We start from the raw sequence: 12156 nt of genomic DNA, 5'->3' as shown, positions 1-12156 counted from the left end.
AAGAGAAGTGGGCTAAAGACAGAATTGTAAGTAATTAGAGACATAAAAAGAGAAGCCTGCTACGAAGGCTAAGAAAGATGACCAAAGTCAGAAAAGAGAACTCTGATGCAGAGTTTCTCAACCTTGACACTATTGACATTTGAAGCCAGATCATTCTTTGTGGTGGAGGGTGTGGCTGTCCTGTGCATTGTAGGATATTTAGCAGTATCCCAACCCAGGCCAGTAGCACCCCACCACCACCCCAAATCCTAACAACCAAAAATGTCTCCAGACACTGACAAATGTCACCTGGGAGGCAAAATCATCCCCACTGAGAACCACTGGTCTCTCCCTAATCCTCTAAAGTTGTTCTTTTCCTAGTGTTCTTTATCTCAGTGAATGCCATGCCTTCGACCTAGTAGAAGTCAAACCTTAGAGTCCTTTGTTTTGATATTGCAGAATATTTTATTATTCCCCAGAGTAAATGAAGCAACAGTTTTATAATCTTTTACATGGGTCTATAAATACGTGATACTAAAGACTTTAAGAGTAAAAGTTGAAATGAAATTTTATAGCTATAGTTTTAGTAAATTAAGAGAAATATGTGCCTATTTTAGTGAAATGACAGGAATTAAAAATTATATCAAATCCAGGTGGGTTTGATTTATGTTAAACATTTAATTGAGGTGAAAGCCGTCTCAACTTAGAGCTGCTGACCTCATCCTGGACTATACTTCAACTGTATGTATTTTATTTTTATTTTTAGTTGTGGTAAAATACATATAACATAAAATTTACCATCTGAAATATTTTAAGTGTATAGTTTAGTAGTGTTAAGTATATTCGCAATGTTGCACAAAAAAATCTCCAGAAATTTTTTGTATACATTAAGCAACTTCCCATTTTCCCCTTTTTCCAGCCTTTGGCAATCACCGTTTTACTCACAACCGGACTGTTTATTTTTGTTATACTAGAATGAGGAACTAAAGTCTTAACTTTTACGTTTCAAAATGATTTTTCCTCTTCATCTTTTCCAAATTAAGCCTTCCCCTCCCGCTCCCCGACATTGATGAACTAGCTTAATGTAAATCATGGAACCAGAAAAGGGCACTGTGAGGTTGATGAACCACATTTGAGAAGTGATATAAAAATTATAAATTTCTTTCATAATTTAATGTGCTCAAAGGGAACAAAAAGAATGAAACTGAACCTGCTTCTGGGTAACAGTAATCTGTTTTCATTTAGTTTTATTTTTCAATTGAGAAGTTGGTTGATCCATTTTAATTTCTTCTGGAAATGAGGTGTCATCTCAAGACCAAAATTTTCTCTCTTCCATGTACAAATATAAAGGACTCCTCTGTTAATTGCTTTTAAAGTATATATCTAAGGACAAGAACTACAGAGTTTCTGTAACATTCTCATGAAATGAAAAATAAGAGTGATTTAGTGGGAGAATACACATATGATTTTTTTAAATTTTCTTTTAGGTTTTAATGTAATATTTAACTAGAATTTTTTTAGAATTCCATGAGTATTCAGAGTTTTTGTACTTAGTCTTTTGCTTCATTTTGTTTTTACCTTTATCATATAGCTTGGTGAATTTTCCATATAATACATTCTTTCCTCTCAATTTATTTATTATTATTATTTTTAATTTTCTTATTTTAAAATGTCTTTTTAATGACTACATACAATCCCATTGTATGTACTTAGCATAACTTTTTATTTAATTCTCTATGATTGAATGTCCATGGATACTTTGGTTGTTTCCAGTTTTTTTTAATATGAAAATATATCCATATAGCATAAAATTCACCTTGTTATTGTATACAATTCAGTATTTTTAAGTATATTCACAAAATTGTGCATCCATCATCACTCTCTAATTCCAGAACATTTTAATCACTTTAGAAAGAAACCATGTACCATATCTTGGCCATCATGAATAATGCTGCAATGAACATAGGAGTATATATATCTGTGCAGATAGATGTTTTCACTTTTTTCAGGTAGATAACCAGAAGAGGGATTGCTGGGTCGTATGGTAATCATATTATTAACTTTTTAAAGAAACTCCATAATGTTTTCCAGAATATCTGTGCCGGTTTACATTCCCACCAGCAGTGTATGAGGGTTCCTTTTTCCCCTACAATCTCTCCAACACTTGTTATTACTTGTCTTCTTGATGATAGCCATTCTAACAGGTGTGAAGTGATACTTCATTTTGGGTTTGATTTGCATTCCCCTAATTGTGAAGTTGAGCATCTTTTCATATGTCTATTGGCCATTTGTATATCTTCTTGGGAGAAGTGTATGTTCAGGTCCTCTGCCCATTTTTAAATTGGATTGTTTATTTTTTTGTTGTTGAGTTGTATGAGTTTTTTGTGTATGTTGGATATTAGCCCCTTATCGAAGGCATTGTTTGCAAATATCTTCTCCCATTTGGTTGGTTGCCTTTTCATTTTGTTGTTGGTGTCTTTTGCTGTGCAAAACTTTTTTAGATTGATATAGTCTGACTCATTTATTTTTGCTTCTACCTCCTTTGTGTGTCCTTTGATGGATGATTGGATAAAGATGATGTAGTAAATATAAATAGTGGAATACTGCTCAGCCATGAGAAAGGATGAAATACTGCCATTTGAGACAACATGGATGAGTCTTGAGAGCATCATGCTAAATGAAATAATCAATTGGAAAAAGTTAAGAATCACATGATTTCACTCATATGTGGGATATAAGACTAAAAGCAACAAGCGAACAAGGCAAACAAATAAAAACTCATAGACACAGACAACAGTATTGTGGTTACTAAAGGGAAAGAAGGATAGGGGAGGTAGAAAAAAGTAAAAGAAGTCAAATATATGGTGACAGAAGGAGATTTGATTTTGAATAGTGAAAACACAATACAATATACAGATTATGTCTTATAGAATGGTACACTTGAAACCTATATAGTTCTATTAATCAAAGTCACTTCAATAAATTTAATAAATAAAAACAGAAATCATGTATCCATTAGCAGTCACTCCTAATTCTCTTTCTCGCACCCCCTTGAAAACACTAATCTATTTTCTGTCTCTATGGATTTGTCTGTTTGGACATTTAATATAAATGGAAACATCCAATATATGGTCTTATGGGTCTGGCTTATTTCACTAAGCATAATATTTTCAAGGTTTATGATGTTATATCATGTATCAGTACTTCATTGCTTTTTGTTTTTATTGTGATAAAATACACATTACATAAAATTTACTATCTTTTAATAAATTTTTGTCTACTAAAAAAGAGGACAAGTTTATTTCTATGTATCTATGAAGAGAAGACTTTATATATTAAATGTATAAAATGTATATCTTTCAATGACCATCTAATTAATTTGAATTATCTTCCCATTGCCTCACTTTTGAATATCTTACTCTGCTATACGTACTCACAACTGCGTCCTCATTTAAAATTCAAAGAAAGATCATTGAAATGTGTATTAACAAAAAGAAGATAAATATTGCAGATCATATTAATAGCAAGTACCCTGAGTAATTCAAAGTAGAAGTTACTTATTTATTTTTACAGTTGACATACAATATTATATTAGTTTCAGGCACACCACATAGCGATTAGATATTTATATAACTTACAAAGTTATCACTCCAATGAATCTACTACCCATCTGACAAACATACATAGTTATTACGATATTATTGATGATATTCCCTATGCAGTACTTTACATCCCTGTGACTGTTTTTATTTTTTTTATTCATTGTGGTGACCTTGATTAACAAAATTTAATAAGATTCAAGTGAACAACTCAACAGTAAGTCACATATATTGGATTGTGTGCACACTGCCCATAGTTAGATTTCCTTCTGTCACCACATATTTGACCCCTATTACCCCATTTACCTCGTCCCTCCCCGCTCCTCTCTGGTAACCACTAGTCTACTGTCTATGTTCATGAGTCTCTGTTTGTCATGTTTGTTTGTTCTTTTTAGATTTATATCCCACATATAAGTGATATCATGTAGTTTTCAACTTTTTCTGTCTGGCTTATTTCTCTTAGCTTAATTATCTCAGATTCATCTCTGTTGTCCCAAATGGCAGTATTTCATATCTTTTTATACCTGAGTAATATTCCATTATATACATGTTCCAAATCTTCTTTATCCAGTCATCTATTATAGGACATGTTGGTTGTTTCCATGTCCTGGCCACCATGAATAATGCTGCTAAGAACATTGGTGTGCCTATAACTTTTTGAGTAAATTTTTTCAGATTTTTGGGGTAAATACACTATAAAGGGATTTCAGGATCATATGGTAATTCAACTCTTCAATTTTTGAGGAACCTCTGTACTGTTTTCCATAGAGGTTATACCAATTTGGAATCCCACCAGCACTGTATGAGGGTTCCTTTTTCTCTGCATCCTCTCCAATACTTGTTATTACATGTCCTGTTGATAGTAGCCATTCTAACAGGTGTGAGATGGTATCTCATTGTGGTTTTGTTTTGCATCTCCTTAATAGCTAGCGATGCTGAGCATCCTTCATGTTTGTTGGCTATTTGTATGTCTTCTTGGGAGAATTATCTGTTCAGGTCCTCTGCCTCTTTTTTAATTGGATTGTTTGTTCTTTCGTAATTATAGAGTTGTATGAGTTCTTTGTATATTTTGGATATTAGGCCCTTATTAGGGGTATTGTTTGCAAATATATTTTCAGATTTGTATAGTTGTCTCTTTGCCTTATTAATGGTTTCTTTTGCTGTGCAGAAGCTTTTTAGTCTGATATAGTCCCATTCATTTATTTTTGCTTTTACTTCCTTTGCTTTGAGGTCTAGTTAGATTTTTCAGTTCTTCTTGATTCAGTCTAGGAAGGTTACATATTTCTGAGAACTTGTCCATTCCTTTAGATTATTAAATTTTGTGTTATATACTTTTTCATAGTATTCTTGTATGATCCTTTGTATTTCTGCAGTGTCTGTCATAATTTCTCCCCTTTCACCCCTGATTTTGTTTATTTGTGTCCTTTCCCTTTATTCTTTAGTGAGTGTAGCCAGGGGGTTGCCAATTTTATTAAACTTCTCAAAGAACCAGCTCTTTGTTGCATTTATTTTTTTCTATTTTTTTTGTACTCAATTTTATTTAATTCTGCTATAATTTTGATTATTTCTTTCCTTCTGCTGATTTTAGGCTTCTTTTTCTACTTTTTCTACTGTTCTTCTTTTTCTACTTCTTAAGATGAAGCATTAGGTTGTTTATTTGGGCTCATTCTTCTTTTTTTTTTGTGATAGGCCTGTAATGATATGAACTTTCCTCTTATTACCGCTTTTGCCAGGTCCCAAAAGTTTCGATATGTTGTACTATCATTATCATCCATTTCTGTGTATCTCTTGGTCTCTCTTTTTATTTCTTCTCTGGCCCAGTCATTCTTCAGTAGCATGTTGTTTAATCTCCATGTATTTGTGGTTTCTCCTGCTTTCTTTTACAGTCGATCTCCAGCTTCAAAATATTATGATCAGAGAATATGGTTGGTATGATATCAACCCTCTTATATTTCGTGAGATTATCTCTGTGTCCCAATATGTGGTCAATCCTTGAGAATGTTCCGTGTGCACTAGAGAAGAATGTAGAAGCAACTTTTTTGGGGATGAAAGGCTCTGTAAATATCAATTATGTCCAGTTGGTCTAATGTGTCATTTAAGGATGTTATTTCCTTATTGATTTTCTGTTTGGATGATCTGTCCATATCTGACAGTGGGGTATTTAGGTCCCCTACAACGATAGTGTTTTGGTCTGTTTCTCCCTTTAGTTCTGTTAGTAATTGCTTTATGTATTTCAGGGCTCCCTAACTGGTAGCAAAGATATTAAGAAATGTTATGTCTTCTTGGTGTATGATTCCATTTATCATTATGAAGTGTCCCTCAATATCTTTCTTTACCTTTTTTATTTTGAAGTCTATTTTGTCTGATATTAATATTGCAACTCCCTCTTTTCTCTAAATGCCATTTGCTTGAAATATCATTTTCCATCCTTTCACTCTGAGTCTATATTTGTCTTTGGAACTGAGATGTGTCTCTTGGAGGCAGCATATGGTTAGGGTTTTTTTGATCCTATCTGCAATTCAGAGGCTTTTTATTGGTGAGTTCATTTACATTTAGGTAATTTTCGAAATATGAGGTTTTCCTACAGCCATTTTATCTTTTGCTTTCAGGTAGCTCGGTGTTTCTATTGTTTCCTTGTCCTCACATTTTTGTTTGTTATTTTAATTCTGTTGGGTTTTGTGGATTTTCCCTCTTGTCCTTCTTGTTTTATGTTATGTACTTTAGTTCTGGATCTTTGCCATGTGGCTACCATTAAGATTAGATAAAGGATAGTTACCAATACAGTAGTCCATTTTCTTTTGAGTGTGCCTTATCTCCAATCTACTTTTCAAATTTGGATCTTTGATTCCATCCCTTTTCTGTTATTGTTATCTCAAATTATCCCTGTGTATGCTGAGTGCTCATTTCTATCTTGCAATAGCAATTCTCTTCATAACGTTTAAGTATATCATACTCTGTTCTTGATTAGCGTTGCACTACTCTATTTCCGTCTTCCTGCTCGTCACCTTACTCATAGTTATGTATTTTTGTCTATTTTGCTTCAGTGGGCTCACCACTTTCATTATTTCTTGTAATGCAAGCTTAGTAGTGGAGAATCCTCTCAAATCTTGTATATCCAGAAAGATCTTTATTTCTCCTTCATATCTAAAGGAGAGCTTTGCTAGATACAATATTCTTGGCTGGTAATTTCTTTCATTTTCTAGTTCAAATATTTGGTTCCACTCCTTTCTTGCTTGTATGGTTTGTGTTGAGAAGTCCAATGATTATCTAATGGGTTTTCCTTTATAAGTTACCATCTTCTTTTCCCTGGCTACCTTGAAAATTCTTTCTTTGTCATTAATTTTTGACAATTTTAAGAAAATATGTACTGGAGAAGACTTTTTTGGGTTGAGATATTGGGTATTCTATTAGCTTCTTGGATTCGAATCTCTGGCTCATTCCTTATATTTGGGAAATTCTCGTAAACTATTTGCCTGAATATGCTCACCGATCCTTTCTTTTCTTCTCCTTCTGGAATTTTTGTTATTCTTATGTTCCCTTTCCTGATGATATTAGCTATTTCTTGTATTTCTCTTTCAGTATTTTTTATTCTTCACTCTCTCTATTCTTCCTTCTGAATTATTTCAAGATTTCTGTCTTTGATATCACTGGTCCTTTCCTCCATTTGGTCGACTCTATTTCCCAAACTTGCTATTTCATTTTTCGACTCTTGTAGTGTGTTTTTATCTCCAGAAGATCTATTCTGTTCTTTTTGAGGGTTTTAATCTCCCTGCTCTGTTCATCTAGTTGTTTTTGCAATTCCCAAAATTGTTGATATGACTCATTTCAGAACTCACTGAGTACCATCCTGAATTTTCTGTTATTTAAGTCGCTTATTTTTATGTTTGTAAGCTTATTTTCTAGAGATTTTTCTCTTTCTTTCTGAGATGTCTTGTCACCTTGGTTGTTTATGGTGTGTAATGGACTATTTCTCCGCCTGGGTACTAATGGAAGTGTATTTTGCTGTTTTTCCGATTATATAATATTTATTATATAAAGGTCTCTCTTTAGCCTGTTGTAAAAAAAAGGTGTTTTTCTTTTGTTTTCGAGTAGGTGGCATCTTAGCCTCTTGGATCTCTCCTTTATATAAAGTCTTAATAACACCTTTTTTTAAAAATTTTCTTGTAGATATTTAATCATGCTCACTACCCTCAGTTTCAGTCTCTCTCAGTGTCAGCGACAGTCTCGGCAGTTTTTGCTCAGATTCCCCAGGGGCTTCGCAGTGATCGGTCTGGGCATGTATAGAATGAGGGGCCCTCTGCGTTGAGAGTTGGTGGCTGTCATCAGCTTTGGTTTTGCAACTGCAGCTATCAAAAATCAACTGTTTTTTCTCTCATGTCCCATCCTGCTTCTCTGCTTTCTGCCCTGATGACTGAGCCCTGCCACCGGCTGGGTGGAACTCACTACTCTTCCAGGCAGGGCTGTTCAGGGAAGTTATCACAACTCCTCCCTTCCCCCTCCTTCTTCAGGGAGCTCTGGAGGCTGCAAGAGGCAGCTTCAAACTCTGCAGCATTTGCTCAGATTCCCCTGGAGCTCTGCAGTGATCTGTCTCAGAGGGTATGGGGGGAGGGACCCTCTGGGTTGGGAGTTGGGGGCTGTGGTTCAGCCTCGGTTTTGCAACTTCAGCCAGTTAAAATCAACTGATGTTTTTCTGTCGTCTTGCTTCTCTGCCTTCTACCCTAATGACTGGGCCCTGCTGCCTGCCTGCTGCAGGGAGCTCACAGCTTTCCCAGGCATGGCTATTCAGGGAAGTCACCACTCTTTCTCCTCTCTCCCTCCTCCTATAAGGAGTGCAGGCAGCTGTGAGAGACAGCTTCTTTATTTCTCCCAGTCCACTGCCTGACACATGGTTCTGACCTGTGGTAGCTCTTATGTGCAGACGTGCTGCTGTGCAGTTTCAGTGTTTTGTTGTTGTTGTTGTTGTTGTTGTTGTTGTTGTGTTTTAGATGTTCAGCTTATTGTTTTTCAAGGGAAGAGATCTGGGGACGTCTCTCACTCCGCCATGTTTCTTATCCATTCAGCCACTCTATCTTTTGGTTGGAGCACTTAATTCTTTTCCATTTGAGGTAGTTATTGATAGGAATGTAGTTATTATCATTCTTTATTCGTGTTCTTGATACATGTTTTTTTCTTCTTAAAGAACTTCCTCCAACATTTCCTGTAATACTGGCTTGGTATTGGTGAATTCTTTTAGCTTATTTTTGTCTTGGAGATTTTATCTGTCCTTCAACTCTAAATGATAGCTTTGCTGGATAAAGTATGCTTGATTGTGGTCTTGAATTTTCATCATGTCAAATGTTTTGTGCCAAGCCCTTCTGTTCTGCATGGTTTCTTTTGATAAATTGGCTGTCAGTCTTATGGATTCTCCCTTGTAGGTAACTAACTGGTTTTTTTTTATTATTGCTTTTAAGATTCTTTCTTTGTATTTAGACTTTGGCATTTTAATGATGATGTGTCTTAGTGCATGCCTCTTTGGGTTCCTCTTTCTTGGGACTCTCTGAGCTTCCTGGGGTTGTATATCTATTTCCTTCAGCAGATGAGGGAAGTCTTCCATCATTATTTCTTCAAATAGCTCTTCAACGTCTTTTTTTTTTCTTTTAGGTACCCCTATGACAAATTATTATTATAGTTTTGGCTTCTTTTCTCAATTTTTTTTGTTAGTTTCAAGTCTACAGTACATTGGATAGATATTTAAATAATTTATAAAACAATCCCCTAAGTTGCTCCTTCTCTACCTTGGTTTTCCACCTAGCCAATATACTAATGCTAACTGCATTCCCTATGCCATGCTCCCCATCCCTACGGTCATCAACTACTGATGTGTACATCTTTAACCCTTCACCCCATTCTCACAGCCCCCCAACCCGACATCCCTTCTGTCCATCACCAAATTGTCCTCTATATTTGTGAGTCAGTTTTTGATTACTTTGCTCTTTTTATTCCTTAGATTTGCACATAAGTGAAATCATATGGTATTTATCTTTCTCTGTATGACTTATTTCACTCAGCATAATTATCATGTCGTTGCAAATGGTAAGATTTCATTTTGTTTAATGGCAGGGTAATATTCCATTGTATATATGAACCATAATTTCTTTATCCGATCGTCTGTTGATGGACATTTAGGTTGCTTCCATATCTTTGCTATTGTAAATTGTGCAGCCACGAATATTGGGGTGCATAGATCTTTTCGAATTATTGTTTTGTTTTTCTTTGGATAAATACCCAGAAGTGCAATTGCTGGGACAAAAGGTATATCCATTTTTAATTTCTTAAGAAACCTCCATACTGTTATCCAAAGCTGCTGTATCAAGTTGCAATCCCACCAACAATGTATGAGGGTCCCCTTTTCTCCACATATTCTCTAACACTTGATGTTCTTTGATTTACTGATGATAGCCATTCTGACAGGTGTGAGGTAATATCACATTGTGGTTTTAATTTGCATTTCTCTGATGATTAGTGTCCTTGAGCATCTCTTTATATATCTATTGGCCATCTGTATTTCCTCTTTGGAGAAATCTGTATTCTGTCTTCTACCCATTTTTTAATTGGATGGTTTGTTTTCTTTGTTGTTGAGTTGTATGAGTTCTTTATATATTTTAGATATTAACCTCTTATCATTGGCAAATATCTTCTCTCAATCAATCGGTTGTCTTTTTGTTTTATTGATGGTTTCCTTTGCTTAACAAAAACTTTTTGGTTTGATGTAGTCCCATTTGTTTATTTTTTCTTTTGTTTCCCTTGACTGAGGAGATATATCAGAAAAGAAATTCGTGTTAGTAATATCTGAGAGTTTACTGCCTATGTTTCCTTCTAGAATGTTTATGGTTTTGTGTCTTACATTTACGTCTTTAATCCATTTTGAGTCTATTCCTGTATACAATGTAAGAAAGTGGTTCAGTTTTTTTTTTCATGTATCTGTCCAATTTTCCCAATACCATTTATAAAAGAGATTGTCTTTACCTCATTGTATATTCTTGCCTACTTTGTCATATATTAAGTAATCATATAGGCGTGGATTTATTTCTGGGCTCTCTATTCTGTTCCATTGATCGATGTATCTGTTTTTATGCAAGTACCATGCTGTTTTGATTACTGTAGCCTTGTAGTATATGTTGATAACAGGTAATGTGATACCTCCAACTTTGTTCTTCCTCAGGATCGTCGTGGCTATTTGGGGTCTTTTATAGTTTCATATAAATTTTAGAATTATTTGTACTATCTCTCTGAAAAATACCATTGGTATTTTGATAGGGACTGCATGAATCTATAGATTGCTTTGGGTAGTATGGCCATTTTAACAATGTTGATTCTTCCTACCCATGAGCACGGTATATGCTTCCATTTATTTGTATCTTCTTCAATTTCTTTTCTCAGTGACTTATAATTTTCTGAGAACAAGTCTTTTACCTCTTGGTTAATTTGGTTCCCAGGTATTTTATAGTTTTTGATGCAATTGTAAATGGAATTTTTTTCTTAGTTTCTCTTTCTGAAAGTTCATCATTGCTGTATAAAAATGCCATTGACTTCTGAATATTTATTTTGCAACCTGCTACCTTACTGAATTCATTGATCATTTCTAACAGTTTTTTGGTGGAATCTTTAGGGTTCATATATATAGTATCATGTCATCGGCAAATAACAAGAGTTTTACTTCTTCTGTTCCAGCTAGGATACCTTTTATTTCTATTTCTTGTCTTATTGCTGTGGCTAAGATTTCCAAAACAGTTTTGAAGAATAGTGGTAAAAGCAGGCATCCTTGTCTTGTTCCTGATCTTAAGGAAAACGCTTTTACTTTTCATCACTGAGTATATGTCAGCTGTAGGATTGTCATATATGGCCTTTATTATGTTGAGGTATGTTCTGTCTATTCTCACATTGCTGAGAGTTTTTATCATAAATGGACATTCGATTTTGTTGAGTGCTTTTTCTACATCTATTGATATGATCATATGGTTTTTATCTTTTGATTTGGAACGTGCTATATCACATTAATTTATTTTCAGACATTATACTAACCTTGCATCCCAGATATAAATCCAACTTGATTATGGTGGATGATAGTTTTAATGTATTACAGAATTTGGTTTGCTAATATTTTGTTGAGGATTTTTGCATCAAGTTCATAAGAGATATTGGCCTATAGTTTTCTTTTTTTGTAATGTCTTTGTCTAGTTTTAGAATCAAGGTAATGGTGGCCTCATAAAAGGATTTAAGGAGCCTTCCCTCTTCTTGAATTTTTTAGAAAGGTTTGAGAAGAATAGGTGTTAATTCATCTTTGAATGTTTAGTAAAATTCGCCTATGAAGCCATCTGGTCTAGGACTTTTGCTTTTGAGAAGGTTTTTGATTACTGATTCTATTTCATTGATGGTAATCACTCGATTCAGATTTTATGTATCTTCTTGACTCTTTTGGGAAACTGTATGTTTCTAAGAGTGTGTTCATTTCTTCTAGATTGTCCAATTTGTTGGCATATAATTTCTCATACTATTTTCTTGTGATCCTTTGTATTTCTGTAAAGTCTGTAGTTATTTC

This window comes from Pteropus vampyrus, unplaced genomic scaffold (genome assembly GCF_000151845.1).
Source record: "Pteropus vampyrus isolate Shadow unplaced genomic scaffold, Pvam_2.0 Scaffold651, whole genome shotgun sequence".
In the NCBI taxonomy this organism is placed as follows: domain Eukaryota; kingdom Metazoa; phylum Chordata; class Mammalia; order Chiroptera; family Pteropodidae; genus Pteropus; species Pteropus vampyrus.
This window is presented reverse-complemented; position numbering follows the sequence as displayed.